Here is a 27558-nt window from a genome sequence, read left to right as displayed (position 1 = left end):
TTCTGTTGCTAGTTTGAGAAGCATTGGATAAAGAAGCAGGAGAAACATGCAGCAGTGCTGGAATGGAAACAGGGAATGAAGGATCCTGGACAAACTTTGAATCCACTTGAAACTGCCATTTCACTTCAGTGATAATCTGAAATATTGTCTAATATATTTTTAAAGTTTTAGCTCTTTTCAGAGATGGGTGTAAGTGTAAGATGGAATTAGAATTCTAAAGAAACCTCGAGTGGCTCTTGGATCTGCCCATTAGGTGGTGAAAGGAATAATGTCACAAAGAGGTTGTCAGAACATTGGATTTAAAAAATTTAGAAAGTAGTTTGGTGGTAATTGTTTTGAATGCATGGGAAAGATTAAAACCAGGGATATACTAGATAAGCTAGGAGCTAACATATTTTGCATTGGGAATGGAGACATGATTAACCTAATTTTGTGCATATGCACCATGGCATAAAGATAAACTTGATTTCTTATTTTAGTACATATTATCCCTGGGAGCCCTGTTTTCTCTTGTTCATCTCCTGCTTTCATTCCTCTCTTTTTTTATTTGACTGATATACCAGTGAACTGTTGCAGACTTTAGTTGCTTTACATTAATATATATCCGGATTATTGAGTTCTACTTTATTTTATTTTTTTAGTAATCTCTTCACCCACTGTGGGGCTTGAACTCTCAACCCTGAGATCAAGATTTGCATGCTGTTTCGATTGAGCCAGCCAAGCACTTCTTTATCTTTTTAAGTAAACATTTAATCTGTATATTTCTTTCATCTTCATCTTTAGGCCTCTAGGAATTTATACAGCTCAGTAGACTGATAGTCCAGATTCTCCTTTGGAGATGTTTAATTGAACATGTGCAGTATAGTCTTCAGAGATTTACATTTAAGCTTTTAAAAACTTTTTAGACTTTTACACGTTTCACCCTTGAAATTTTAGGCAGTCTCATCAGATCAGGGTTGCATTGGGGTAAGAGGCACTTTAAATATTAAACATATTTAAGTAATACTGAATAGTTAATTTTTTATAAACATTGCTACATGAAAATGGATATTTGTCTAGGGAAGATATACTCAGATCCAAAAGGGAAGTAGTCTGTGAAAAATTTGCATTTTCTTCTACAGACTGGGGCTAAATATGTGTGTATGCACATACTTGTGTATTATATAAGACAGATAAATCCACGGGCATGTGACTCTTGATCTTGGGGTCGTGAGTTCAAGCCCCACATTGGACATAGAGATTACTCAAATATTCCAAAATAAATAAGTAAGTAAATAAATAAATAAATCCAAGGTAGCTCAGTTGGTTAAGCATCTGCCTTTGGCTCAGGTCATGATCCCAGGGTCCTGCGATCAAGCCCTGCATCAGGCTCCTTGCTCAGCAGGAAGCCTGCTTCTTCCCCTCCTCTCTGCTGCTCCCCCCTGCTTCTGTGCGTGCATTGTCTCTCTCTCTCTGGCAAATAAATATAAGTAAAATGTTTTAAAAAAAGACAAAAAAAAAACCCGACTTTTTTTTAAAAGTAATTTCCGTACCCAGTGTGGGCTTTGAACTCATGACCGAGATTGAGTTGCATGCTCTACCAACTGAGTCAGCCAGGTACCCCCAAATCTAACTTCTTATATGGACACAACACAAACAGGACGGGACGAATATGCGTATGGATGCTCTGCGGAAGCAAGATGGTAGTTTTTTTTTAATATGATGGTAAAGTGACATTCATTGAGGAATAAGTTAATTGTTAAGGTTTTTAATGTGAGCAAGGCAGAATACTCAATGAGCAGGTTAAAAAAAAAAATTGAGTGCTAGCCAGCTGATGGTTACTTTTTTTTTCTGATAAAATTTTCTTTTTGTAATCTATATAAATGCTTTATCACAGATGAAGATTAGCTGTAGTTTCCATTTTCCATTGGTATATTTCTGGGTTTTCTCGTTTTTGGAAAGGTTTACTTTTCTCTCTGACTGAAATAAACATCTGTTTAACAGTTACAATGAATGAACTATTAGTTGTGCTTATTGCTAAAATTACTACTGCCTTTGATTTTTAATAAAAGATTTCTCCAGAAATCAAAATTAATATAAGATCCAGGTTAATTTCTGGAAATGAATTGCTTTAAGTATTATTTAAGAAAATGTTTGATGACTTCTTTTTTTTTTTTTTAGAATTTTTATTTATTTATTTGACAGAGATCACAAGTAGGCAGAAAGGCAGGCAGAGAGAGGAAGGGAAGCAGGCTCCCTGCTGAGGAGAGAGTCCGACGTGGGGCTCGATCCCAGGACCCTGGGATCATGACCTGAGCCGAAGGCAGCGGCTTAACCCACTGAGCCACCCAGGCGCCCCTGTTTGATGACTTCTTGTAATATTCATAAAATATTTTACTTTTCTTCTTTGAAGCTGTAATTTTGAGTATATTAGAGCTTTAGATTACTTAGAAATTATTTAATTTGTAATCTTGGTGTGAAAGAAAAAACGTGGTATAGTTTAGTTTTTATTACCATGCTGTGAAAGTTTAATGAGGTTTTTGTCAAGAAGAAATCTATAGGGGTGCCTGGGTGGTTCAATCATTCAGTGTCTGCCTTGCATTTGCCGTCCTGGGATTGAGCCGTCTTGGGATTGAGCCGTCTTCGGGCTCTCTGCTCAGTGGGAAGCCTGCTTCTCCTCTTCCCCTGCTTGTGTTCTTTCTCTCACTCTGTCTCTCTCTGTGGAAAAAATAAAATCTCCAAAAAAAAAAAAAAAAAAGTCTTTAGGGGTGCCCGGATCTCTCAGTCTGTTAAGCAGCCGCCTTAGGCTCATGATCCCAGCATCCTGAGGCTGATTGAGCCCCACTTGGGCTCCCTGCTCAGAGGAGGGTATGCTTCTCTCTCTCCCTCTGCCCCTCCCCTCTGCTCATGCTCTCTTTCTCTCAAATAAATAAGTCTATAAAACTTCAAAAACTAAATTTTGCCTCAGCATGCAATATCCAATAGAAGTTATCTTGTATTCAGTTAATATAGGACATAGTAATTGGGATAATTTGTATTTGAGTTATTAGTAATGCCCTAACTTGTTTAAAAAAACAAGCTGGTATACATTATTTATGATTTTATTAGGGAAATCAGGCCGAATATGTGGATCATCTGATTTTGTTATTCAGGACTCTTGGTTGCTGGTGACAAACTGAATGAGAGCTTAAGTAAAAGAAGGTATGGCTTAGGATACTGGAGCAGTTCATATAATTGAAGAACTGTGACAGCCAGATAGAGGACTTGGAATTGGGGGTACAGTGTCTTAATTATTCTAGTTTGGCATCTTGCTGGGCTTTGCTGTGATTTCTCTCAGGCTTCTCTTGGCTCATGGTGAAGAAAGTCTCTTCTTCCTTTTGGTGACTCAGTAATATTTTCCACTGTGCCCCTTCACCAAAAGAAATAGTAATATTTCCATTTATTAGGTAGTTTGGACCAAACAGCTTGAGTATTTCCTAATAGTTTAGCTACTTGAAAAATTAATATATATGATTTGAAAGAAAACATTTTAATTTTAATATGTGTGCCTTTTGGGTACTATACAAATTCTCAAACCTTGGAATCAGGTATTCCAGCTTTTTTTCCTTTTTGGCACTGATTTTTTTTGTTTTTTTAAAGATTTTATTTATTTGTTTGACAGACAGAGATCACAACTAGGCAGAAAGGCAGAGAGAGAGAGAGAGAGAGAGAGGAAGCAGGCCCCCTACTGAGCAGAGAGCCCGATGTGGGCCTCAATCCCAAGACCCTGGGATCACGACCTGAGCCAAAGGCAGAGGCTTTAACCCACTGAGCCACCCAGGTGCCCATTGGCACTGATTTTTATATGATACTTGGGTTTTATCATAGCAGCTTGCCTAAAAACCCTGTTTCTTAAGTATTGAAAGGAATTTTTTTGAGCTACTTTTGAAATTATGAATGATGTCAGATCGTTGTTTGTGTGGTTCACATACGTCAGTTACTGCTATTTCCCTCAAGAAACTTAAGATTCCCTGTAGTGCCCCTGTGAATTTACTGTGGTACCCTCAAGGTGCCTTAACACACAGCTTAGAAACCGTGATTCTAGAAGAAGAGGAGGGATTTTTTTGTTTTTTTTTTAAAGTAATCTCTATGCCCAGTGTGGAGATTGGGCTCAAGACCCTGGGATAGAGAGTTGCATGTTTACCTACTGAGCGAGCCAAGTGTAAAAGGAGAAAGATTCTGTTTTTCTTCTTGGATCATGTGGTTGAGGGAATAGGCTATAATTTGGTCAACCTGGGGGGGATCGATATTCACCCACTCCTCTGCTTACAAGAGCATAGTATTCCATTGTATGGGTATATCAATTTACCTATTTACACTTGTTTCAGAATCGCAGGGCATAAATTAACATCTTGTGTATCTCTATTTTCATAGCACAGAGCCTGTTAAGTCTCATCTAATACTTAAACTATAAAAAACTTATGGATTTGAAAGCATGATATTTGTGATTTCATAATTACCTGGGTAATTGAGAATCAAAGACCTAAATTTAAGAGCTAAAACTGTAACTATAATAAACTCTTGCTGAGGAGGAAGCCTGATGCAGGACTCGATTCCAGAACCCAGAGATCATGACCTTAGATGCTTAACCTAGTGAGCCACCCAGGAGCCCCTGCTTAAAACATCCTTAACAGTTGGTCTCAGTTGCCCATTAATATGAGGTTATCCTTGTAGTGATAGCGTTTTCTCTCCCTGTTCTTGTTGTCACTGTAAAACAAAAACAAAAACCAGCATTATTAAAAAAAAGAAAATTGGCTTTGTTTTTTCTAAGTACCATGCCCAATATTATTACCATTGCTTTCTGGTGCTATAGAGTTAGCTATTCATGTGGATGCAGTACCATTCAGATTCTTTGCTAGTTATCAGAAATTGTTATATATATACAATTGAAAAATTATATTGGCTTCAAGTTGGAACTATGTAGTCTCATTGATTTGTGAACCTGTCTGCTCTTCCTTTGTTAATTCAGGAAAAGTTGAGAAAAGGACAGAAGGAATGCAGTTTTCAGGGGAGAAGCAAAATTATTACACAAGGAATGGAATGTAAAAAGGATTTTCTAAGAATGGCTTGATCATAAGAACTCCTGCTTTTATATGATGGCTTCAAAGAAGTCAAAGAGGATTAAAGCCACTTCCCTCTTGCTGTCACTTTTATATTCCATATCCTTGTCTTGAAGCAGTGTTTTTTATCTTTACAAAAACCATTATTTTATACATATGTGGCATTATTTTTTTTTCAAAAGTGACATTTTTATTAATACCAGTTCAGGACTGATATTGCAGCTATTACCAAGTTCTTAGTCACTTCAGGAAGTCTTTATGTGTTAGTCAGACAACATTATACCATTAATTATGATCGCGTATTACCTATTTTTAGCTTAATGTTAGAACATGAAAGTAGAGAGCACCTCACCTATAGCATTATCACCTATAGCTATCTAATTGTTTATGAGAAAATTTTTCATGATTTATCCCCAACCTTTAAAGAGAGATAAATATTATTTCATTAACTAATCAAAGCATTTTGAGTAGCTCTTGAGGGAACTTGCAGACTATGTGTGTTTTGAGGGAGACAGAAAGAGAAAGAGGGAAGGAGGGAGAAGAATTTGGAAAAGGTGGAGAAGTGGAATTTGGTAAAAGATAATAAATGCTAAATCATGTGTACCTGCAAAAATGCAGTAAAAGCTTAGTGGTCTAAAATACTGGAAGAGCTCTGATGATCTGTTTCATGGTAAAAGGTCCAGTCTGTGTATAGGGAACAACATAAACAATGGCAAGGAATTTGGAATGAATATAGAATGTCCTAGAGGGGAAGAGTAAGACCCTCATTTGAGGCAGACCCGATTGTTTGAGAGAAAAGGGCCTCATTTTGGGAAGACCTTATTGTTGAGATGGATGCACTAGATCTTGACAACTATAATGATTGGTATCCTGAGAGTTCAGGTGTTGATTGTGTGTAAAGAATAGCAGTTAATTTTGCTTGGCTCACTCAGTTAAGTGATTCTTCTTAAGTGTCAAATGGCTACTAGAATTTTTGCTTCAGAAAATCACATAACTACTTTTTTATTTTGAACTTTGAAAGTTTATAATGCATATGAAAGTTAAAGTGCATATTGGAAATAAGGCCTTACTCTATATGAAGACAGGCAGGTAGAATTGTTGGATTTATGGTAAAAACTAGAATTATAGAGGTTTTAAATGGACATGGGTGCTAAATAGAAGGCCATGGTTTATTTCTTGTATTTACCTAAATTATGGTTTGTTTTTTTAAATTCAGAAGGTATATATTGAGCATATTTCTTGTCCTTGTCAGAATTCATTTGATTTGAAGATACTTGTGCAGTAACTCTTCTAATGTTATCTCCATTTTACAGATGAGGAAACTTCATGAACTTCCCAGACTTACACAAGTAAGTTTATAGTCAAAATTCCTATCTAGAATAGTCTGATTCTAGAATCTGTGATCTTACCTAATAAGCTATATTGTAGTGTCTCTCAATAATGCGTAGTCTAAGGTCATTGGGTTCCATTGTTAAGTAGTAAAATGACGTTACATATGAAATCATAATCTGTCTAGTAGAACATACAGAAATGTAAATAATCATAATGACATTTGGTATTATAAAATATAGCTATATTTATATTGAAAGTGCACATGAACTCTGCAGGGAGGCTTTCACAGTGAAAGCTTTGTTTTCAAGGAAGAATTGAAGGATACATAGTATTTAACCAGATAGTTAAAGCAGTATGAGTAAATTAGGCGGAAGTAATAGCAGTGACAAAAACTCATAGATGGAAAATTTGAAAGCACCTTCAAGTTGTTCGTTTTGGATATAAATGTCATAGGGGCATATTTTTTTGAGCAAGGATGTTTTAGTGGAACTTCTATTGATCGGATTGGATTTGTCAGGTGATGTTAAAAGAACCAGTTCTTTTGTGACTTCATTTGTAACTGGTTGTTTTGTTTCTTAGGTAACTAAGGTCTACGTAAGTTTAATTCAAATGTTTGAGAATCAGTTAGCTAGACCAAATGGTGTTGATACTAGTTTCATGGAATGGAAATAGGGAAATTGAACATTTCAGGAAGAGCAGTAGGAGATGGCATCAGATTTTTTTATTGGAAATGGTCAAATGATTGCTAGCCTTGAAGTCCTAGGCCTACTGAGATTTTCAGTGGAGTATTAAGAAAGAAGGAATGGTGGGGGGAGGGGATGGAGGCTGATGATAGATTTTTGTTAAGGATATGTAGAGTTAGGATATGAGCTCCAGTGACAGTTCAGGGGAGACCCTGTACCCTGTGGTACTGTGCTAGTAATAGTCTCTGGGGTTGGGGAAGGTGCGGGAACTCTGGTGGCAGCAGAAACCTTAAGTTTATCTTTTGTGTGGGGGAAGGACGAGATGCTATTGTTACATGTGTTCCTGGTCAGGTCTGCTTATGAATGGGTTCAGACTTTTAATGAATTGAAAAGATGTCTTATGAAGAAAAATGAGAGAATAAAGCATCTTGAAGAAAGATAGTTGCGTAATAATTTCTATATATGAAGGATTTATAGTAGCATATCTTATCACCTAGACCTCTCATTAATACATTACCTGCATGTTTTTTTTCAACATCTGTATGCTAAATGGGAATGCATCTTAGAATCAGTGGCGTGTTATAATTTAATTGGAGTTTTTTTCTTAGAGGTGTGTAAGTTTAATAGTGTGCTTTGAATTTAATGGCATCAGAGTCAAGGAAATTTCTTTCAGTGCAGAATTTTTTCCGTGCATAAATATATTTTTTTAAGGTATTCATATTCCATTTAAGTCATCTCAAATATCCTAATGGCCTGTATACCACTTAATGAAAACACTGGTAATTGAAAATATAACTATATGCTGTAGAATGTAGGGTTTGGGTTAAATATTGAGGATGTAAATCAATAGAAAAGAAAAAATGATAAGCTCTAAGGCCCTCTGTTTCTTTGCATTTTAGCATATGTAAGTGGCCTGATTGAAAACAGTAGTACACAATGGGTTGTTTAGTCATAGGCCTGCTGTTTACCAAAGAGCTATGCAAACACATTATTCTTTCTGCCTTTTTGAGGCATTGGTTCCTCTGACTATTTTCAGGTTGGAAAATGCAAGAAACTGAGTGGTGCTGATGGACCTTGGAGGTGTGATGTTATTTTTAATAGTTATGTCCACACGCTTATTGGAAACTTGAGAATTTGAATTATTTGTGTAAATTGTTTTTTCCTTTTTTTTTTTTTTTTTTTTTTTTTAAAAGATTTTATTTATTTATTTGACAGAGAGAGATCACAAGTAGACAGAGAGGCAGGCAGAGAGAGAGAGAGAGGAGGAAGCAGGCTCCCTGCTGAGCAAAGAGCCCGACGCGGGGCTCAATCCCAGGACCCTGAGATCATGACCCGAGCCGAAGGCAGCGGCTTAACCCACTGAGCCACCCAGGCGCCCCTGTTTTTTCCTTTTTAAAGATTTTTTTTAATGTATTTGACAGGAAGTGACACAGTGAGAGAGGGAACACAGCAAGGGGGAATGGGAGATGGAGAAGCAGGCTTCCCACAGAGCGGGGAGCCCGATGTGGGACTCGATCCCAGGACCCTGAGATTGTGACCTGAGCAGAAGGCAGATGCTTAATGACTGAGCCACCCAGGCGCCTGGATTGTTTTTTTTCATGTTGAATTGAATAGTACTTAAGATTGTGATGTATAAGCAATATACTTGGAATATTCCATAATTTGTACAGAATAGGTTTAGAGTAGGTTGTATGTTTGAGAAGTTTTTCATCTTGTTTTAGAGAGTATTTTACCTATATTTTAATATGTTTAGTATAAATAGAAGTTGTTTAGGCCAGTATGCTTTTTTTATTACTCCCTGTTCCCCATTAATGGGTTAAGCAAAAATGATAGTTTAAGGATTTTTGTCTTCAGTATGAACCCATGACTTGAGTTTTTAGAGTGGTTGTTTTAATTGTAGTTACTTAAAACCAAAAAGGGAGAAATCTCTTTAGCTAAAGAGCTCATTTCTTATTAGTCTGGAGTACTTTTGTCCTCCTTTTGTTTAAAGCATGTCAATGATGGGGTGCCTTGGTGGCTTAGTGGGTTAAGCCTCTGCTTTTGGCTCAGGGCATGATCCTCAGGGTCCTGAGATTGAGCCCCTCATCAGGCTCTCTGCTTAGCAGGCAGCCTGCTTCTCCCCCACCGCCGCCCCTGCCTGGCTCTCTGCCTACTTGTGATCTCTCTCTCTTTCTCTCTCTCCGTCAAATAAATAAATAAAATCCTTAAAAAAAAATGTTGATGAATTCTACTTTTTTGACTTTAGCTGAAAGGTTTTTTCTTCTTGTATTTAGTTGGATGGCAGTGACATGTTGTTCTCTGTTTACATGAGATAAATGTTACTAGTTTAAAAGTGTGGGTCTTGGGGCACCTGGGTGGCTCCGTTGGTTAAAGCCTCTGCCTTCAGCTCGGGTCATGATCCCAGGGTCCTGGGATTGAGCATTAGGCTCTCTGCTCAGCGGGGAGCCTGTTTCCCTTCCTTTCTTTCTCTGCCTGCCTCTCTGCCTGCTTGTGATCTCTGTCTATCAAATAAATAAATAAAAATCTTTAAAAAAAATTGTGGGTCTTTCTCTGGGGGTTCTGTTGAATTAATTGTCTTAAAAGGATGGTCTTAAGAAGATGGTGTTCTGGTCAAACAATTTCAGGTCTTTTGGCTATTTAGTAATTGAGAACGGCTTCAAAAGGGTAGGTATTTGGGGCACCTGGGTGTCTTAGCGGGTTAAAACCTCTGCCTTTGGCTCAGGTCATGAACTCAGGATCCTGGGATGGAGCCCCGAGTCGGGCTGTCTGCTCGGCGGGGAGCCTGCTTCGTTCTCTCTCTCTCTCTCTCTCCCTGCCTCTGTGCCTACTTGTGATCTCTGTCTGGCAAGTAAATAAATAAAATCTTAAAAAAAAGGGGGGGGGTAGGTGTTTGACCTTGCCATTTAAAACACAGCCTGCGTTGTAGTGTGTGGTTACTGGAGGTTGTTTGGGTTTTTATTGGCTTGCCTTCAAAAATATGAGTAGCCCCCTACCTAATTGCCAGAATATTAATTTTAACTAGGCTAGTAGAAGAGTAGATTCTTTTCATTGCACATAACCTTTATAATTTGAATTTTGTTTTTCTCCTCTTGGGTGTACCTTTTGGCTAGCGGGAATTGGACAGTTTTTAATTGTGAATACAGCAGCTAAAAATTCAAACCACTGAGCCAACCAGGCACTCCTTGCTCCTTATCCATTTTGATGTTCGTTACTCTACATAAAACTGAGTGGAAAGAACCAGAGCTTTGGACAGTCTGTTTATAGACTGGGAGAGGAATATTAACATTCCTAAATATAATATTAATATACTAATAAGCAATACGCAGGTTAGCTGGGTTTGGAATACTGATTAGGTGGTTTTTTTTTTGTTTTTTTTTTTTAAAGAATGTAGTTTACTACATTTTTCCTGGAATTGGCGTTAAACATCTCAAGTACTTAGGCAAAACAGGAAAATCATGCTCATTTACACAGGGGCACACTGTTGAGTTCCCATGGTAAATTGACCTTCAAATTACTTTGTTTGTCTTTCTAGAAAAGAAACTTCTTATGCAGCTGTGAGTGGGGAGGATTGGTGTAAAATGGGTGGGGTTTGGAGATTATGTTTTTGTTCCTTTTAGGGCTGGGCCCTGAGGAAAGCATATTAGAATAAGACGGGTAAATCTGCAAGTTTCAAAATGAAATTGGTGTGTTGAATTTTGCCTGTATTTTAGTTGCCTTTTTTAAAATTACATTTTTGGTTTTTGCTGCCTGTCTCATTTGATTAGTTTTCGTTCTTTCTTTTTTTTTTTGAAGATTTTATTTATTTATTTGACAGACAGAGATCACAAGCAAGCAGAGAGGCAGGCAGAGGTCGGGGCGTGTTGGGGGAAGGGGAGCAGGCTCCCGGCTGAGCAGGGAGCCCGATGTGGGGCTCGATCCCAAGACCCTGAGATCATGACCTGAGCCGAAGGCAGAGACTTGAACCCACTAAGCCACCTAGGCACTGAAATGCCAATTGAGTATTACCCCCACCTTAAAAGACCACCAGAGACGTGAGTCAAAGCCAATCAGCAAGGGTCGTTTATTGCAGGTTCGAACCTGGACCTCTGCAGCGCTCGTTGCCGATAACGCCGAGAGCTGGGTTGGTGCAGGGTTTTTATAGACAGTTTCAGGTGGGGCTGAGCTGATTGATTGACAGTTTGAACAGGCATACTTGGCGTCAGTGAATTGGGTCAGGGGACCCCACTCGAAAGCAGACAAAGCAATCTTACAGAAGCAGAACTGGCCGGTTAGCCCACGCATGCGGGGGGAAAAAAGCACTATCAGGATATTGAAGGCCTAGTTACTATCAAGTAAAGACAATTGGGAGTCTCCTGGTGGAATGTTACATTCCTGCTATCAAGCATCCTTGTTAATGAGATTTAGGTTTAGAAGAAATTGAACTTTATTTACTTTTCCTTCTACCTCCGCCTCCTTCCGTTTTCATGGAGGGGAGGGTGACATTAGGGCTTGAGGAACTGAGTTCTGTGTCCCTGGAAATTGGGCTATTGATAAAGTAACTTCTTTGTTGTAAATCTCAAGGACATTTGCAAACCAAGGGAGACTCCTACCTTGCAGGACTGTGATCTCTGCAAGTTAACTATTTATCGTTTTATGGCAGTCAGGGGTGCCTGAGGAATGCTACACATATGGAGGGGAGCGGGTGAAGGGGGGTGGTGCAAGGCGCCAGCCTTTGCTTTGTCCTCAGCCAGCCTCCTGCTCCTTCAGCACCTCTAGTTTTTTTTTCTGTTGAGTATGTAAGAAACAGGAATTGATAATTTAAGCATTTATTTATTTATTTTCAAAGATTTTATTTATTTATTTGACAGAGAGAGACAGCCAGAGAGGGAACATAAGCAAGAGAAGTGGGAGAGGGGGAAGCAGGCTTCCTGCGGAGCAGGGAGCCCGATTTGGGGCTCCATCCCAGGACCCTGGGATCACGACTTGAACCAAGGGCAGAAGCTTAATGACTGAGCCACCAGGTGCCCTGTAGCTTTTAAAAACTTTTTGAGACCCTATTATAAAACTGCTTATCTTCATAGGGATTGGTCATTTAGGTGTTTTGTCCCAAAAAATGCCCTTAAAATTTTATTCTTTGGACAATAGGAAGCAGGGACAGAGTCTGTAATCTCATGCTAAGAGAGAATCGTATAATATGTTAAGGGGGAAATTATAATTAAGAAAATTTAAATTTCTGTGAGAAGCTATAGATCAAAAATCAGGAATGTTTTTCTCTTTCTTTTAAATAGGACATTGACCTATGTAGTGCCAGTGAGAGCTCTGATATGGGGGCAAGGTGGGGGAGAAGAAAGGAGAAGTGCAAGAGGAAACAAAGTTAACTTCCTTCGTCTTTATCAGAGGTTAACTGGGAGCAAGTAGCTGGACATTAATATGTGTGTAGGAATTTGCCTTATGTTAAATCTCAAAGGTAGACCTCAGAACTAGTCAAAGAGAAGTCAGGAAACATTTTTTCGACATGGCGGCCAGTCTTTCTGATCTTTCTGTAGTGATTATAAATTTGAACTACCTCCGGCACTTAAGTAGAGTGATCTGCTTGGCTTTAAAAATACAGTTAATTTCTAGTGATTTGAATACCTGGATTTCCTATCTTAACATCCAAGACTTAAGTATTTCTTCTGTTTTCTGTTAAATTATAACAGAAAACAGAAGGTTTTCTGTTATAGGAGGGTGGGGAATGTTTCATTTAAGGTGATGAACTTAAATGCTGCCTTATAAAATTAAATTCTTAATTTCAGGAATAAAATGCCTACCGTGTGATTTCTGTCTCATGGAGGACATGGAGTCAGAAAATTACATTATAAATTACACATAGACATTTCTTAGAGTACTATTAGTAATATATCTGAGTAGTATGAAGTGAATGTTTTCTGTTACAGAAGTCATTATAAAGAGTAAGCCAGAACACTAAAAAATCTTTGCATTCTTAAAATCATTTGATTTTTACCCTTTTTAGGAAATAGTATGTGATCCATGGTTTTTCTTTATTTTTAAGATTATATTAGAGATTATTATTATTTTATTATTATTATTATTTTAGAGCATGTGAGTTTGGGGCAGGGCAGAGGGAGCAACCTTTAAGCAGACTCCCACGGAGCACTGAGCCAAGGTAGGGCTCGATCTTCTGACCCATGAGGTAATGACCTGAGGTGAAACCAAGAGTTGGTTATTCAACCAACTGAGCCACTCAAGGGGCCACTGTGATCCGTGGTTTTAATCTTTTCTGGTCACCATCAGAAAATATCTTCACCAAGACATCATGTTAGGATTTATGTTCCCCCTCTCCTTGCCTACCCTGTTGTATAAGGATTAAGTTTAAAAGGAAAATACTTGGGGTGCCTGGGTGGCTCAAGGGTTTAACATCTCTGCCTTCAGCTCAGGTCATGGTCCCAGGGTCCTGGGATTTAGCTCAGCAGGGCGCCTGCTTCCCCTTCTCTCTGCCTGTCTCTCTGCCTACTTGTGATCTCTGACAAATAAAAAAATAAAATCTTTAAAAAAATAAAAGGAAAATACTTGTATATTAAATGATTTTAAAAAAGGTACAAATAAAAAAAAAAGAGGTACAAATCAGGGGTACCCCGGTGGCTCAATCGGTTGGGCATCTGCCTTTGGCTCAGGTTATAATCCTGGGGTTTTAGGATCAAGTCCCACCTGGGCTCCCTGCTCAGCAGGGAGTCTGCTTCTCACCACCCACCCCCTCTCCCCGCAACCCCTCCCCCCTGCCCCCGGGTGCTTGTGCTCTCCCTCTCCCTCCCCATTCAAATGTTTAAAAAAATAAAGATACAAATCTAATTTGCTAAAATTGGTTTGATCATAGTTAATCTTTTCTGAGAACATGGTTGGGGCTTCCTTTTGCTGACTTGAGATGGGAAAAGCAGTAACATTCATCTGAAGTGCAACTGAACTTTGTCTAAAAATGCTAGAGCATAATTTCTTGCTTTTGATTTCTCACATTTGAGGTCCACTTTTGAAAAAGCAACTGTCAGTGTTTCAGCCACTTAAATGACACCCAGTGATTTTAAGTATTGATTACTAACCCAACTGTTTGAAATTCTGTGTATTGCAGAGCCTCCTTTGTGGAATATATGCAGAATTTATCCCACCTTTAATCCCCCCATTCCCATATATATACATACATGCATACAAACATACATTCATATACTTACGTATGTAGAATGTAGAATGAACCACACTCTGTACCACTAGTGTAGTCACAGATTATACAAGATTGATCTTTGGTGATTATCTGTTGAAACAGAGCTTTTTTGTTATTTTGAACATTATCTTAAGTGTTGCTGGTTCAAGAGATGTATTACCAGTGAAAGGCTCTTGATACAGAAATGTGATTGCAACATGGAGTTTAAGTGACAGTTTCTGTCAACTTACTGGGTTTTTTTCAAGGAGAAGATGGTTGTTTTTTGGTTAGGAAATGATAATATTTTAGCTGCTTATCTGTGCTCTACAGCTGGCAGAGAAATGCACATAGATCATGAATTTGCATCTGGATCTCTCAAAACTCACAGACATTACTTAGTGTTTCTAAAGGGATAGAAAAGACATGTAGAGTCAGTTCCTTCGTCTTTCTCATCATCTTGTTTAGCAATTTCACTGAACAAGGTAACCGACACAATTTTATATTTACTTTTCTTTTTATCTTTTTCAAAGCATAGACCTAATAGGTAGGGGAGAAAAGTCACACTGAGGACATTCAGCCATGTGAGAATAGTACGGTTGACACAAAAATTGCAGCTCCTGGACAAATTGTAAGAGACTCTTAATCTCACAAAACAAACTGAAGATTGCTGGGGGGTGTGGGAGTTGGGATAGGATGGCTGGATTATAGACATTGTAGGGGGGGAGCTATGGTGAGTGCTGTGTGAAATGTGTAAGCCTGATGATGTACCCCTGGGGCAAATAATACACTATATGTTAATTTTAAAAAATTGCAGCTCCCTTAAGGATAGGAACTTTGTTTTGTTCATATCTGCATCAATCCCCAGTGCCTAGAATTGTGCCTACCACTCCCAAATATTTGTCAAATAAATGAGCCTTCACAGTGAATTTGCCATGATAGGTGAATGCAGGCATGCTTTTTGAACTCTTGTTTCTTTTTTTATTTATGGTTGACTTCAGCGGCAAAGATTTTAGAAAACCTGAGGTTTGCACTTCTATTTAAGGAGTAAGACCAAGCCATAGTAGGGGTTTTTTTGTTTGTTTGTTTGTTTTTTAAGAGAGATTTTATTTATTTATTTGACAGAGAGAGAGGGAGATCACAAGTAGGCAGAGAGGAAGGCAGAGAGAGGGGGGAAGCAGGCTCCCTGACTAGCAGAGAGCCCGATGTGGGTCTCAATTCCAGGACCCTGATATGACCTGAGCCGCAAGGCAGAGGCTTTACCTGCGGAGCCACCCAGGGGCCCCAGAGCCATAGTAGTTTTACTCAGCTGGTGAGTGCTGGTGTTTAAATCATCTCTCCACCATGGAATAATCCCACCCAGCATGCAGGATCCTAGTATAGGAAGGTTATACCATCCATCAGATATTTGAAAAGTTATTAGGAAAGTTATAAGGAATCATGAAGAAACTGTAAAAACTTGCCTTAAATAGTAGCAGTTGGAAAGCCACTTAACAGTTAACATCTCTGAATTATTTTATGTTGCCTCCATACTCAAATTTTGCTGTAAATCTGTTTCTTAATATGCAGTGCATGTCTTAGAAAAAGCATTTCTTTGACATCCAGTGAAAATAAAAGATTCCTTTAAAATTATTCAGTGTTGCCTTCTCAGAGTTTTCAACTCTTAATTACCCAGCATTTGAAAGTGAGACAGGAATATGTAAAATAGTCCTTTTTTTTTTTTTTTTTAAAGTTAAAATGTACACTAGCCAAAAAAGTGCTGCTTTAGGGGCGCCTGGGTGGCTCAGTGGGTTAAAGCCTCTGCCTTTGGCTCAGGTTATGATCCCAGGGTCCTGGGTTGGAGCCCCACATTGGGCTCTCGGCTCCGCAGGGAGCCTGCTTCCTCCTCTCTCCCTGCCTGCCTCTCTTGCCTACTTGTAATCTCTGTCTGTCAAATAAATAAATAAAATCTTTAAAAAAAAAAAAAAAAAAGTGCTGCTTTAGCCACCTATGCCTAATCTCCCCCACCCAACATTTTAAGATGCCTGGCCTGAGTCTCTTCGTTTCTCATGAATTGATTCAATCTGATTAGTTGTTTTAAATTAACATATAATACAATATTTGTTTCAGGAGTACAGTTCTGTGATTCATTAGTCTTATATAATTCACAGCACTTAAAATAGCACATACCCTCCCTAATGTCCCTCACCCAGCCATCCCATCCCTCCCATCCTCCCTCCAATCCAGCAGCCCTCAGTTTGTTTCCTGAGATTAAGAGGCTCATATGGTTTGTCTCCCTCTCTGGTTTCATCTTCTTTCATTTTTCCCTGCATTTCCTATGATCCTCTGTCTTGTTTCTCAAATTCCTCATGTCCGTGAGATCATATAATTGTCTTTCTTTGATTGATTTATTTCGCTTAATGTAATATCCTCTCGTTCCATTCACATCATCACATGTGGCAAGATTTCATTTCTTGATGGCTGCATAATATTCCTCTGTGTGTGTGTGTGTGTGTGTGTGTGTGCGCGCGCGCGCCACATCTTCTTTATCCAGTCATCTGTTGATGGGCATCTGGATTCTTTACATAGTTTGGCTGTTGTGGACCTTGCTGCTACAAACATTGGGGTGCATGTGCCCCTTCGGATCACTACATTTGAATCTTTGGGGTAAATACCCAGTAGTGCAGTTGCTGGGTCGTAGGGTAGCTCTATTTTTAACTTTTTGAGGAACCTCCATACTGTTTTTCAGAGTGGCTGCACTGGCTTGCGTTCCCACCAATACTACATCCTTGCCATCATCTGTTGTTTCCTGAGTTGTTCATTTTAGCCATTCTGACTGGTGTGAGGTGGTACCTCCCTGTGGTTTTGATTTGTATTTCCCTGATGCCGAGTGATGTTGAACATTTTCATGTGTCTTTTGGCCATTTGGATGTCGTCTTTGCAGGAACATCTATCTGTTCATGTCTTCTGCCCATTTCTTGGATTATTTGTTCTTTGGGCGTTGAGTTTGGTTAAGTTCTTTATAGATTTTGGATACTAGTCCTTTATCTCATATGTCATTTGCAAATATCTTCTCCCACTCTATCAGTTGTCTTTTGGTTTTGTTGACTGTTTACTGTGCAAAAGCTTTTGATCTTGATGAAGTCCCCATAGTTCATTTTTGCCCTTGCTTCCCTTGCCTCTGGAGATGTTTCTAGGAAGAAGTTGCTGCGGCTGAGGTCGAAGAGGTTTCTGCCTGTGTTCTCCTCAAGGATTTTGATGGATTCCTTTCTCACATTGAGAAAGGACTCCATTTTGAGTCTGTTTTTGTGTACGGTATAAGGAAATGGTCCAGTTACATTGTTATGTATGAGGCTGTCCAATTTTACCAACACCATTTGTTGAAGAGGCTGTTTTTTTTCCATTGGACATTCTTTCCTGCTTTGTCGAAGATAGTTGACCATAGAGTTGAGGGTCTATTTCTGGGCTCTCTATTCTGTTCCATTGATCTATGTGTCTGTGTTTGTGCCAGTACCATACTGTCTTGATGATTAGATAGATGATTAGAATAGAGCTTGAAGTCTGGAATTGTGATGCCACTGGCGTTGGTTTTCTTTTTCAACATTCCTCTAGCTGTTTGTGGTCTTTTCTGGTTCCATATAAATTTTAGGATTATTTGTTCCATTTCTTTGAAAAAAGTTGATGGTATTTTGATAGGGATTGCATTCAGTGTGTAAATTGCTTTAGGTAGCATAGACATTTTCACAATATTTGTTCTTCCAATCCATGAGCATGGAACGTTTTTCCATTTCTTTGTGTCTTCCTTCAATTTCTTCCACGAGTATTCTATAGTTTTCTGACTACAGATTGTTTCTTCTTGGTTGGATTTATTCCTAGGTATCTTACGGTTTTGGGTGCAGTTGTAAATGGGTCGACTCCTTAATTTCTCTTTTATCTGTCTTGTTGTTGGTATATAGAAATTTCGGTGCATTGATTTTATATCCTGACACTTTACTGAATTCCTATATGGGTTTCAGCAGTTTTGGGGTGGAGTCTTTTGGGTTTTCCACATAAAGTATCATATCGTTTGGAAAGAGTGAGAGTTTGACTTATTTTTTGACAGTTTGGATGCCTTTTATTTCAATCTGGTTGTTTTTGTGGTTTGAATTCTTTTATTATATAAAACGCCCAGATTGGTGTGCCTCTTTGCCCTGTTGAAGCTAATGGCGTCCGTCTATTCATTCGTCTGTTGTTCCTCTCCTCAGCCCTCCGACCTTTAGGGGAAAAAAAAGATTTTATTTATTTGAGAGAGAGAGAGGGAGCACGGGGAGGGTTAGAGGGAGAGAGAGAAAGGTAGAGATAAGCAGATTCCCCCCTGAGCACGGAGCCCGACGCTGGGCTGGATCCCTGGACCCTGGGATTATGACAGGAGCCGAAGGCAGGCACTTAATAGACTTGAGCCACCTGGGACTTCTTGAAATATATTCAGTATATATTCAGCGTCACCCAAACCTAAGTGCTGTTACTCTGTGAGGCATGTGTATACATGATTGTATCATAGGATATCTGCTGCTGCCACTGACAGGTAGCTTATGGCACCAGAGAGCTTCTTTCAGACTTACCTCTCTGCATGGCCTTTATCTGACAAATAGTCCTAAGAGGCGTGGGCCGTTTTTTGTTGTTGTTGATGTTGGCAGTGTTTCACACTGACATACTTGTTTCCAACCAAGTCATTCTTTGATTGTAATTGTTGGGAAGAAGAGTCATTGCCAGCATTGAAGCAGACCTGCCTGAACCTTCTTGTTTAAACTACCTGTTGTTTGGTCTGTCTCTTGGAACTTTACACACTGTGGAAACTTTACACAAACATTTCTGTATTGATGGCCTTCTTATATGTTTGACAGAATAAATTATCAAGTAACTTAAGGGGCGCCTGAGTGACTCAGTGGGTTAAAGTCTCGGCCTTCAGCTTGGGTCATGATCTCAGGGTCCTGGGATCGAGCCCCACATTGGGCTTTCTGCTCAGCAGGGAGCCTGCTTCCCCCCTCTCTCTCTGCCTACTTGTGATCTGTCAGTCAAATAAATAAATAAAATCTTTAAAAAAAATTAACCAGTAACTTAAAACATGTCATATGGTTTTTATAGTAGATATGGTGATTTCCTTGAATTAAATTTAGCACTTTGAATTAAATCAATTCATTATTATCCCTAGACTTGACCTGTCTCTTGAATTTAATCCCTCCTACCCTCCATCTGCTGGATATACATCTACTTGACATTGCTTCCTGGAACTACCTTCCATTTCTTTCTTTTAAGTTTATTTATTTTTAAGTAATCTCTATATCCTGTGTAGGGCTCAAACTCTTGACCCCAAGATCAAGAGTTGCATGCTCTTCTGACTGAGCCAGCTAGGCATCCTACCTTTCATTTCTTAATGATACTATCCTTTTTCCACTAACCCCAGGCATTAACATTTTGGAGTTACCTTTGACAATTTGCTCTGCCTCTTTTTTTCCCATTTTTAATAAATTATTAAGCTCAGGAAGTTAATGCTTTTACTCACTTTGATGTTTTCCCCCGCATTTCCTCTGCTACAGTTGAGATATTAGGCTGTTAGCAATTCATATCTGAACTACTAGTCCACGAACATCCTAAGTCAATTTCCCCCTCCAGACCATTCAGCTTGCTGGTTGCTGTTGTTTTAACACAACCACTTTTGTGGTTTTTCCTGTTTATAAAGCTCTTGATTTCATGCTATTGAATTAAATCTGACTCCTTACCCTGACATTGAAGGCCCACAGTTGTGTCCTGCCTTTCTAGTCTTCTCTTCTTGAACTCTCTCTTGATATTCTGACCTCTTTCTCAAAAATGTCATGTTTTCTTCCTACTGTAGTATTAATAGCTATCCTGTCTTGAATTATCCCTATCCTTTTTTTCTCTTTATTTAGACCCCATCTAGTCTATAAAACACAGTTAAGAGTCTTCATCTGCTGTGAAGTCTCCCTGTGCTGTTCTCCCCTGAACTCTGAGCACATGCATATCACTGGGCAGTTAACCTTGTAGTATCCTGACACTTGCTGAGTTACAATGAGCCGTATTTCATCATTTTTTGTTTGTAATACTTTTTATGTGAAATGTGTCTTGACATACATTATTTCATTTTTTTTTTCTTAAGTCAAAGACTTAGAGACCAAGCAGTTCTTCTTAACAAGCAGTTCTTTATTATCCTAAAGTAAAAGTCTTAGGTAGTAGGTCTCTAGGTGGCTTAGTTGGTTAAGCATCTGCCTTTGGCTTAGGTCATGGTCTCAGGGTCCTGCTCAGCGGGGTACCTGCTTCTCCCTGTCCCTCTACCTTTTCATTCTGCTTGTGCGCTCTCTCTCAAATAAATAAATAAAATCTTTAAAAAATCATCGTATAATGTACCTACTGACATAACTTAAAAGGAAGAAATTAAATGTATTTTAGTATTTAAGTGCTTAGCAAAAATTACATTCTAGCAAGAAAAGGTCCTGCAGATTTATAGACCTCCAACTTTTCTTCTGTATTGTGTTGTACCTTTTAAAATAATAAGACTAAACTTGAGGGGTGCCTGGGTGGCTAAGTCGGTTAAGTTGAAGTTTATAAGTTTGGCTGAAGTCATGATCCCAGTGGGATCAAGCCCTGAGTTGGGCTCCCTGCTCAGTGGAGAGCCTGCTTCTTCCTCTTCCTCTACCTGTCACTCTGCCTACTTGTGCTCGCTCTCTCTCTGTTAAATAAATAAAATCTCTAAACAAAAAAAAGACTAAACTTGATACTTCATATGGTTTGTATCTCGTCGTAAATTATTAACAGCTTTATTTCCCATATAGTATGTGGTTAATATGGTCTCTAAGTTATAAAATTTAAATTAGAAGTTATGGGAGACAAACAAAAATCCTACTTGTTAAAACACTTGATTATTGCATATTTAGCTTCCCTTTTTTGGTTCTTACCCCATTAAAATTGTTTTTCTGGAAGTTATGGATGTAATGTGCTATGTTGACTGATTCCTTTATTTAAAGATTTTAATATTTTACACAGTTTTGTTTATGTGACTTCATGTCCTCTAACAGCCCAAAAGAATGAGTTGTGTGCAAATACTGAGAGAAATCATTACAAAGGAATCCTGTTATGGGGCACCTGGGCTCAGAGGAGTGCTCAGCAGGGAGTCTGCTTGAGATTCTCCCTCTTTCTTCCTCTGCCCCTACCCATGATGTGTGCAGTCTCTCTCTCTCAAATAAATCTTTAAAAAAGAAAGTTAATTAGGTATTTTATCTTTGTAAAGATCAGATTGGTGCCTAGTTGTAACAAAATTTGTGTTTAGATCATACTCCTTCCGCCTTGATTTTTTTCTTACACATAAAAGATCCCTTGGTAGTCCCCTCTCTCTGCCTGCCTCTCTGCCTGCTTGTCATCTCTCTGTCAAATAAATAAATAAATAATCTTAAAAAAAAAAAAAATCCCTTGGTAGGAATGCCTGGGTCACTCAGTTGGTTAAGCGTCTGCCTTCCACTCAGGTCATGATTGGGGTCCTGGGATCTAGTTCTGCATCGGTCTTGTTCACGGGGGAGTCTGCTTCTCCCTCTGCTCACTGCTCTCCCTGCTTGTACTCTCTCTCCTTTCTATGTCTCTCTGACAAATAAATAAAATCTTTAAAAAAAAATCCCTTGGTAGAAGCCAGTTGTGTGTACAAAACACCTTATATTACCAAGTCTTAAGTCTAACATAAGATCTTCTTTTTTTTAAAGTACTGGTTCATGTAGTGACAAAGGTTTAGCTGAGAAACCATCAGAAATGATTGATTGAGGAAAAATCCATATATAGGAGTATCTGTAGGTTGTTGGAAAGTTCTGTCTGAATAGTTCTATAATTTCTAAAGGCATCCTGAGGCCTGACTGGGCTCATTTTGGGCAGTTAAGCACTCTAAAATCTGTTACTAAATAGTCAACAAATACTTTAAAAAAATATGTTGTCACAGCATTCTACCTTGTAGAGGAAAATCTTTTGGAGAGCTTTAAGTGGCTTAACTTGATTCTTAGGATATTTGTAAAATTATTGGTTTTTCTTTTGCAGATTGACTTGTGAAACCTTCTAATAGAGAAAGTTCTTGGGACAAACTTCACTTGGTAAGTTTGTTGTACCCCTCCGCCCAACTTTGTGCTATTTTGAGCAGCAGAAACTAATTTACAGATTAATTGTGGGGGGCGGGTCTCTTTGTACATGTACATAATTATTTATATGAGCTTTTTAAAATATTCCTTTCTTTTTTTTTCCCCAAAGGTTTTATTTCTTTATGTGACAGACAGAGATCACAGGTAGGCAGAGAGGCAGGCAGAGAGAAAGAGGGGGAAGCAGGCTCCCGGCTGAGCAGAGAGCCCAGATGATGCTGGGCTCTATCCCAGCTCCCTGGGATCATGACCTGAGTTGAAGGCAGAGGTTTTAACCCACTGAGCCACCCAGGCGCCCCTTTAGATGAGCTCTTACATGTTCACTTTAATGTTAAATCTCTAAATATGAGGGCTCAAGGCGGATTATTTTTTCAATATATAATTTGTCATAATACAGTATACTATACTTGGAAACTTTGTATTTAAGTTGAGATTAAATAAGTTGGACCCCTAATATTTTGTTTATGGAGTAGATGGTTCTTAACAACATGGAATTCTTTTACATTAAAAGATTCTTGTTTTGAGTTTTCTTGTTACATATCTATATAAAAATGTTTCATCATTAGAAATAGTACTAAGGTGACATTTAAGAAAAAAAGTTCTAAAAAATTTAATCTTGTCCCCAATGTGGTTATTAATCCTTGTTCTTTTCATAGACTGGTGTGTATCTATGACTTTTTCAGTCTTCATTACTGCCTCTTCTTTCTGCCATCTGTTTAATTTACGAAATTATAATCTAATTTTATTGAAAAGAGAATTTGTTGTTTTAGTTTTAACTTTTTAGATCCATATCAATACTTTGTTTCACAACCTTTAGCTTGACATTGCCTCCAGAGTAAGGATCAAGCTCATTACCATGGCATTTTAGGCTCTTGAGAAGTGGGCTTTAAACATTTCCCCATACACCTAGGGGCACCTTTTGCTGTAGCCACATTGACCTGTTTTCCCTTCAGTACTCTCCAGCATGTTTGTTTGTTTGTTTGTTTGTTTATTTAATCGGTCTCGTTCTTTTCTTGTGCCATTTCTGTTCCCTCTGTCTCAGTAGCTCAGAATCTGACTGGCTCAACTATTAAAAAGCTCAGTTGTTACAAAAAGCCTTCCTTGAGTGCCCAGACCAGAATCTGTTTCTGTCTTTTGCATCCTCATGGAGTTCTATTTCTGTATCTCTTTTCACATCCTGCCTTATTAGTTATCTGTTTGTTGTCCCCATGAGATTGTAAACACCTTGAAGGCAAAAACTATGCTCATGTTTGAATTTTCAACTCACACAGACATTTCCAGAGTCCTGGGATTCAGGAGTTCCACAATAATTTGATTTTAAGTAAGATTTTTGTTTTTGGTGGGAGTGAGTGTGTGTTTGATAAGAATAAAGGAGAATAGATTTTGTGCCATCTGTTTAATTTAGGAAATTATAATCTAATTTTAATCTAATTTAGTAGGGATTAGTTATAATCTTATTGATTCAGGGTACTATTTTTTTTCCTTCTTTCTGTATAATGAAGGGTTTATATGATACATATAATCTATGACCTTATAGTCTGAGTTGCAGTTGAGTTACTGTTTGTGAGTGTAAGTTTTAGTTATTGAGAAAGAAATTGGGTAATTTCTCCTTTATAGGTGCCTGAAAGATGAGATACCATGTTCACTAGGAAGATGAAATGATATTTTACTTTTGTTAGGACTCCTCAGAAGTTGCATCTATGGGTGGTACAGATGATAGAGCCCTGAGAAGCCTGCAGATCCTAGATGTCAAATTCTCATGCATATATTAAGAAAAGAGCAATCATTTGACTTTGATGTTTGGAGTAAAAATTATCTTTCATTTGGCCCAGTGGGTCTGTATTAGACCTTTAAAGAAGGAAGTGTAATCCTAATTTATTACCTGGTTCTGCAGGTTTAAATTTTACATTGCCATAATAATGTAAGTGTTCATTGATTTTTATTTTTAGAATCATTATTGACTTGATAAAGCATCTAATACCTGTATTTGCAAACAATAAATTAAAGTACTTTTTTTTCAAGATTTTAAAAATTTACTTATTCATGAGAGACAGAGGTGGTGGGGTTGGGGGTAGAGGGAGAAGCAGGCTTCCTGCAGAGCAGGGAGCCCTACTTGAGGCCGAATCTCAGGACCCTGGGATCACAAGCCCAAGCAACTGAGCCATTCCAGGCACTCTTAAAGTGTTACGTTTTAAAAAATATTACATTCTTAAGAAACATGGTCTAGGTTTGGAGGGAAAGATGTGAGATGATTGAATTAATTTTGATGCCAGGAAACATTATTTGAATAAATATAATATGGGTCACAGATTAAAAGAGACCCGAGATAGGACAACTAGATTCAGTATGTGATCCTAGACTGGATCCTCTGTTGAGGGAAAAAATTAATATGAGGTATGAAATTGGTTACGTTGAGCAGATTGTAATATAGAAGGTAGATTAATGTACAAATCAGTGTTAAACTTTCGAAATTTTAATACTAATGCTGTGATTATTTAAGATTATTTTTGTTCTTAGGAAGTATATACTAAAGTAATAAGGAGTAAAGAGGCATGGTGTATACAGTTGTCATTTTTAAAAAATAATTTATTTATTTATTTGAGAGGTAGAGACAATGAAAGAGAGCATGAGAGGAGAGAGGTCAGCAGGAGAAGCAGACTTCCCACTGAGCAGGAGGCCCGATGTGGGACTTGATCCTGGGACTCCAGGATCATGACCCAAGCTGAAGGCAGCTGCCCAAACAACTGAGCCACCCAGGCACCCACAGTTGTCATTTTTTGAAAAAAATTTATTTATTCTAGAGCAAGAGAGAGAGAAGGGTGGGAGGGGTAGAGGGAGAGAGGGTCTTAAGCACATTCTGTGCTGAGCGTGGAGCCCAACGTAGGGCTCAGTCTCAGGACTCTGAGCTCATGACCTGAGCTGAAACCAAGAGCCAGATGCTTAACTGACTGCACCACCAAGCACCACCACAGCTCTCTATTAAATGGTTCCAAAATAGGGGCACCTGGGTGGCTCAGTTGGTTAAGTGTCTGCCTTCAGCTCAGGTCGTGTCCTCAGGGTCCTGGGATTGAGCCCTGTGCCAGGCTCCCTGCTCAGTAGGGAATCTCTTTCTCACTCCCCCTCTGTCCCTCTCTCCACTTGTGCTCTCTGTCTCTCTCTCTGTCAAAGTCTTTAAAAAGAATGGTTCAAAAATAAGTAACTGTGTATGCACACATACAGAAAAACAGGACAGTGGTGGGAACTATCCTATCCAAGTTCTTTGTATGTTATGGAATATCTTAATGATTTAAAAGGTGCTTATTTCTATATGTTAGTAATTATATTAAGCACACCATATGCATTATCCTTTAACCCTCACACGTCTTTCATGAAGTTGTTAATTTTTATTTATAGGTGAAGAAACAGAGGCTCAGAGCGGTTAGTATGACTTGCTTTCAAGGTCATAGAGTTAGTAGTATGGCACAACGCTTAACCAACTGAGCCACCCAGGTGCCCCTTCATTTCTTACTGTTTTTTTTGATTGAGGTCATTATCTTTACACTTTGCCTTAGATTAAATGGAAAACCTTTTATGCAATGTTATTCTGAGTTTCTTTCTTTTTTTTTTTTTTTTTTTAAGATTTTATTTATTTATTTGACAGACAGAGATCACAAGTAGGCAGAGAGAGAGAGAGGAGGAAGCAGGCTCCCTGCTGAGCAGAGAGCCCGATGTGGGGCTCGATCCCAGGACCCTGGGATCATGACCTGAGCCGAAGGCAGAGGCTTTAACCCACTGAGCCACCCAGGCGCCCCTGAGTTTCTTTTAAAAAAAACTTCTTATAAAAGTTTATTTTCCTAATTACAAATGTAAATTCTAAAAGTATAAAAACTAAAAGTCCCCACTCCCACTTCTCTTTCTTAGAGGGGTAGCCATTGAAAAAAATTCATGTATCATTTTTCTGTGCATGTACAAATATGCTTCAGAATTAATACAAGTATTGCTTTTGTATATATTTAATTTAACCTTTTAAATTACAGAACATTGACACTTTTTAAGTTGCCGTGGGAATTAGTCTTTAGAGACCATACTGTAGATGCCTAGAATGCTTATTTCTGCTGGACTGGCTCCATAACTTTTTTGATGTAAGATTATTTTTTAGTTTTTTATGAAGAATTTGATTATAAGCACACTCTTTGCATTAAAAATTTTTTTTAGGGGTGCCTGGGTGGCTCAGTGGGTTAAGCCGCTGCCTTCGGCTCAGGTCATGATCACGGGGTCCTGGGATCGAGTCCCGCATCGGGCTCTCTGCTCAGCAGGGAGCCTGCTTCCTCCTCTCTCTCTCTGCCTGCCTCTCTGCCTACTTGTAATCTCTCTCTGTCAAATAAATAAATAAAATCTTTAAAAAAAAAATAAAAAATAAAAATTTTTTTTAAGATTTTATTTTTTAATTAATTATTTATTTTTAAAAAGATTTTATTTATTTGATAGACAGAGATCACAAGTAGGCCGAGGGGCAGGCAGAGAGAGAGAGGAAGGGAAGTAGGCTCCCCGCTGAGCAGAGAGGCCGATGTGGGGCTTGATCCCAGGACCCTGGGACTATGACCTGAGCTGAAGGCAGAGTCTTTAACCCACTGAGCCACCCAGGTGCCCCTTAAGATTTTATTTTTAAGTAATCTCTACACCCAGTGTGGGGCTCAAACCCACAACCCTGAGAGTTGCACACTCCAGAGAGTTGCACACTCCATTGACAGCCAGGCACCCCTAACTACATTTTTTTTTAAAAATTGAGCTATAAGTCACATCATTTGAAACTTACCTTTTAGAGTTGAGGGATTTTTAGAATGTATATAATGTTGTGCTAAACTCTACTATTATCTAATTCTGGAACATTTTTATTACCCCACAAAGTGCCTTGTATCCATGAGCAGTTACTCCCTATACCTTCTTCAGCCTAATCCTTGACAACCACTAACCTGCTTTCTGTCTTTGTGGATTTACCTGTTCTGGACATTTCATATAAACGGTATTTAATAATGGGGTTTTTTGCCTGGCTTTTTTCTCTTAGTATAGTATTCTCACAGTTCATTCACATATTATCATGTATCAGTATTTCAGTCCTTTTTATTGTGTGACTTTCAGATGAACATAGAATATTGGGGCAATAAGGCAGTTTT

At 38.5% G+C, this 27558-nt stretch overlaps 1 protein-coding gene across 7 annotated transcripts in view; it reads left to right on the top strand.

Moving 5' to 3' along the window:
* The window catches only part of MTMR3 (myotubularin related protein 3), a 140666-nt gene that overhangs the window by 59473 nt on the left and 53635 nt on the right, over positions 1-27558 (top strand). For 6 of the 7 annotated variants that reach the window (XM_059140216.1, XM_059140220.1, XM_059140218.1 and 3 more), the window contains exons 2-3: positions 6392-6427; positions 22311-22363. The gene's annotated coding sequence lies outside the window, so the exon portion shown is untranslated. The remainder of the gene's footprint in view (positions 1-6391; positions 6428-22310; positions 22364-27558) is intronic. The other variant, XM_059140214.1, reaches the window with a different exon arrangement.

Source organism: Mustela lutreola, chromosome 11 (assembly GCF_030435805.1).
Source record: "Mustela lutreola isolate mMusLut2 chromosome 11, mMusLut2.pri, whole genome shotgun sequence".
In the NCBI taxonomy this organism is placed as follows: Eukaryota; Metazoa; Chordata; class Mammalia; order Carnivora; family Mustelidae; genus Mustela; species Mustela lutreola.
This window is presented reverse-complemented; position numbering and strand designations above follow the sequence as displayed.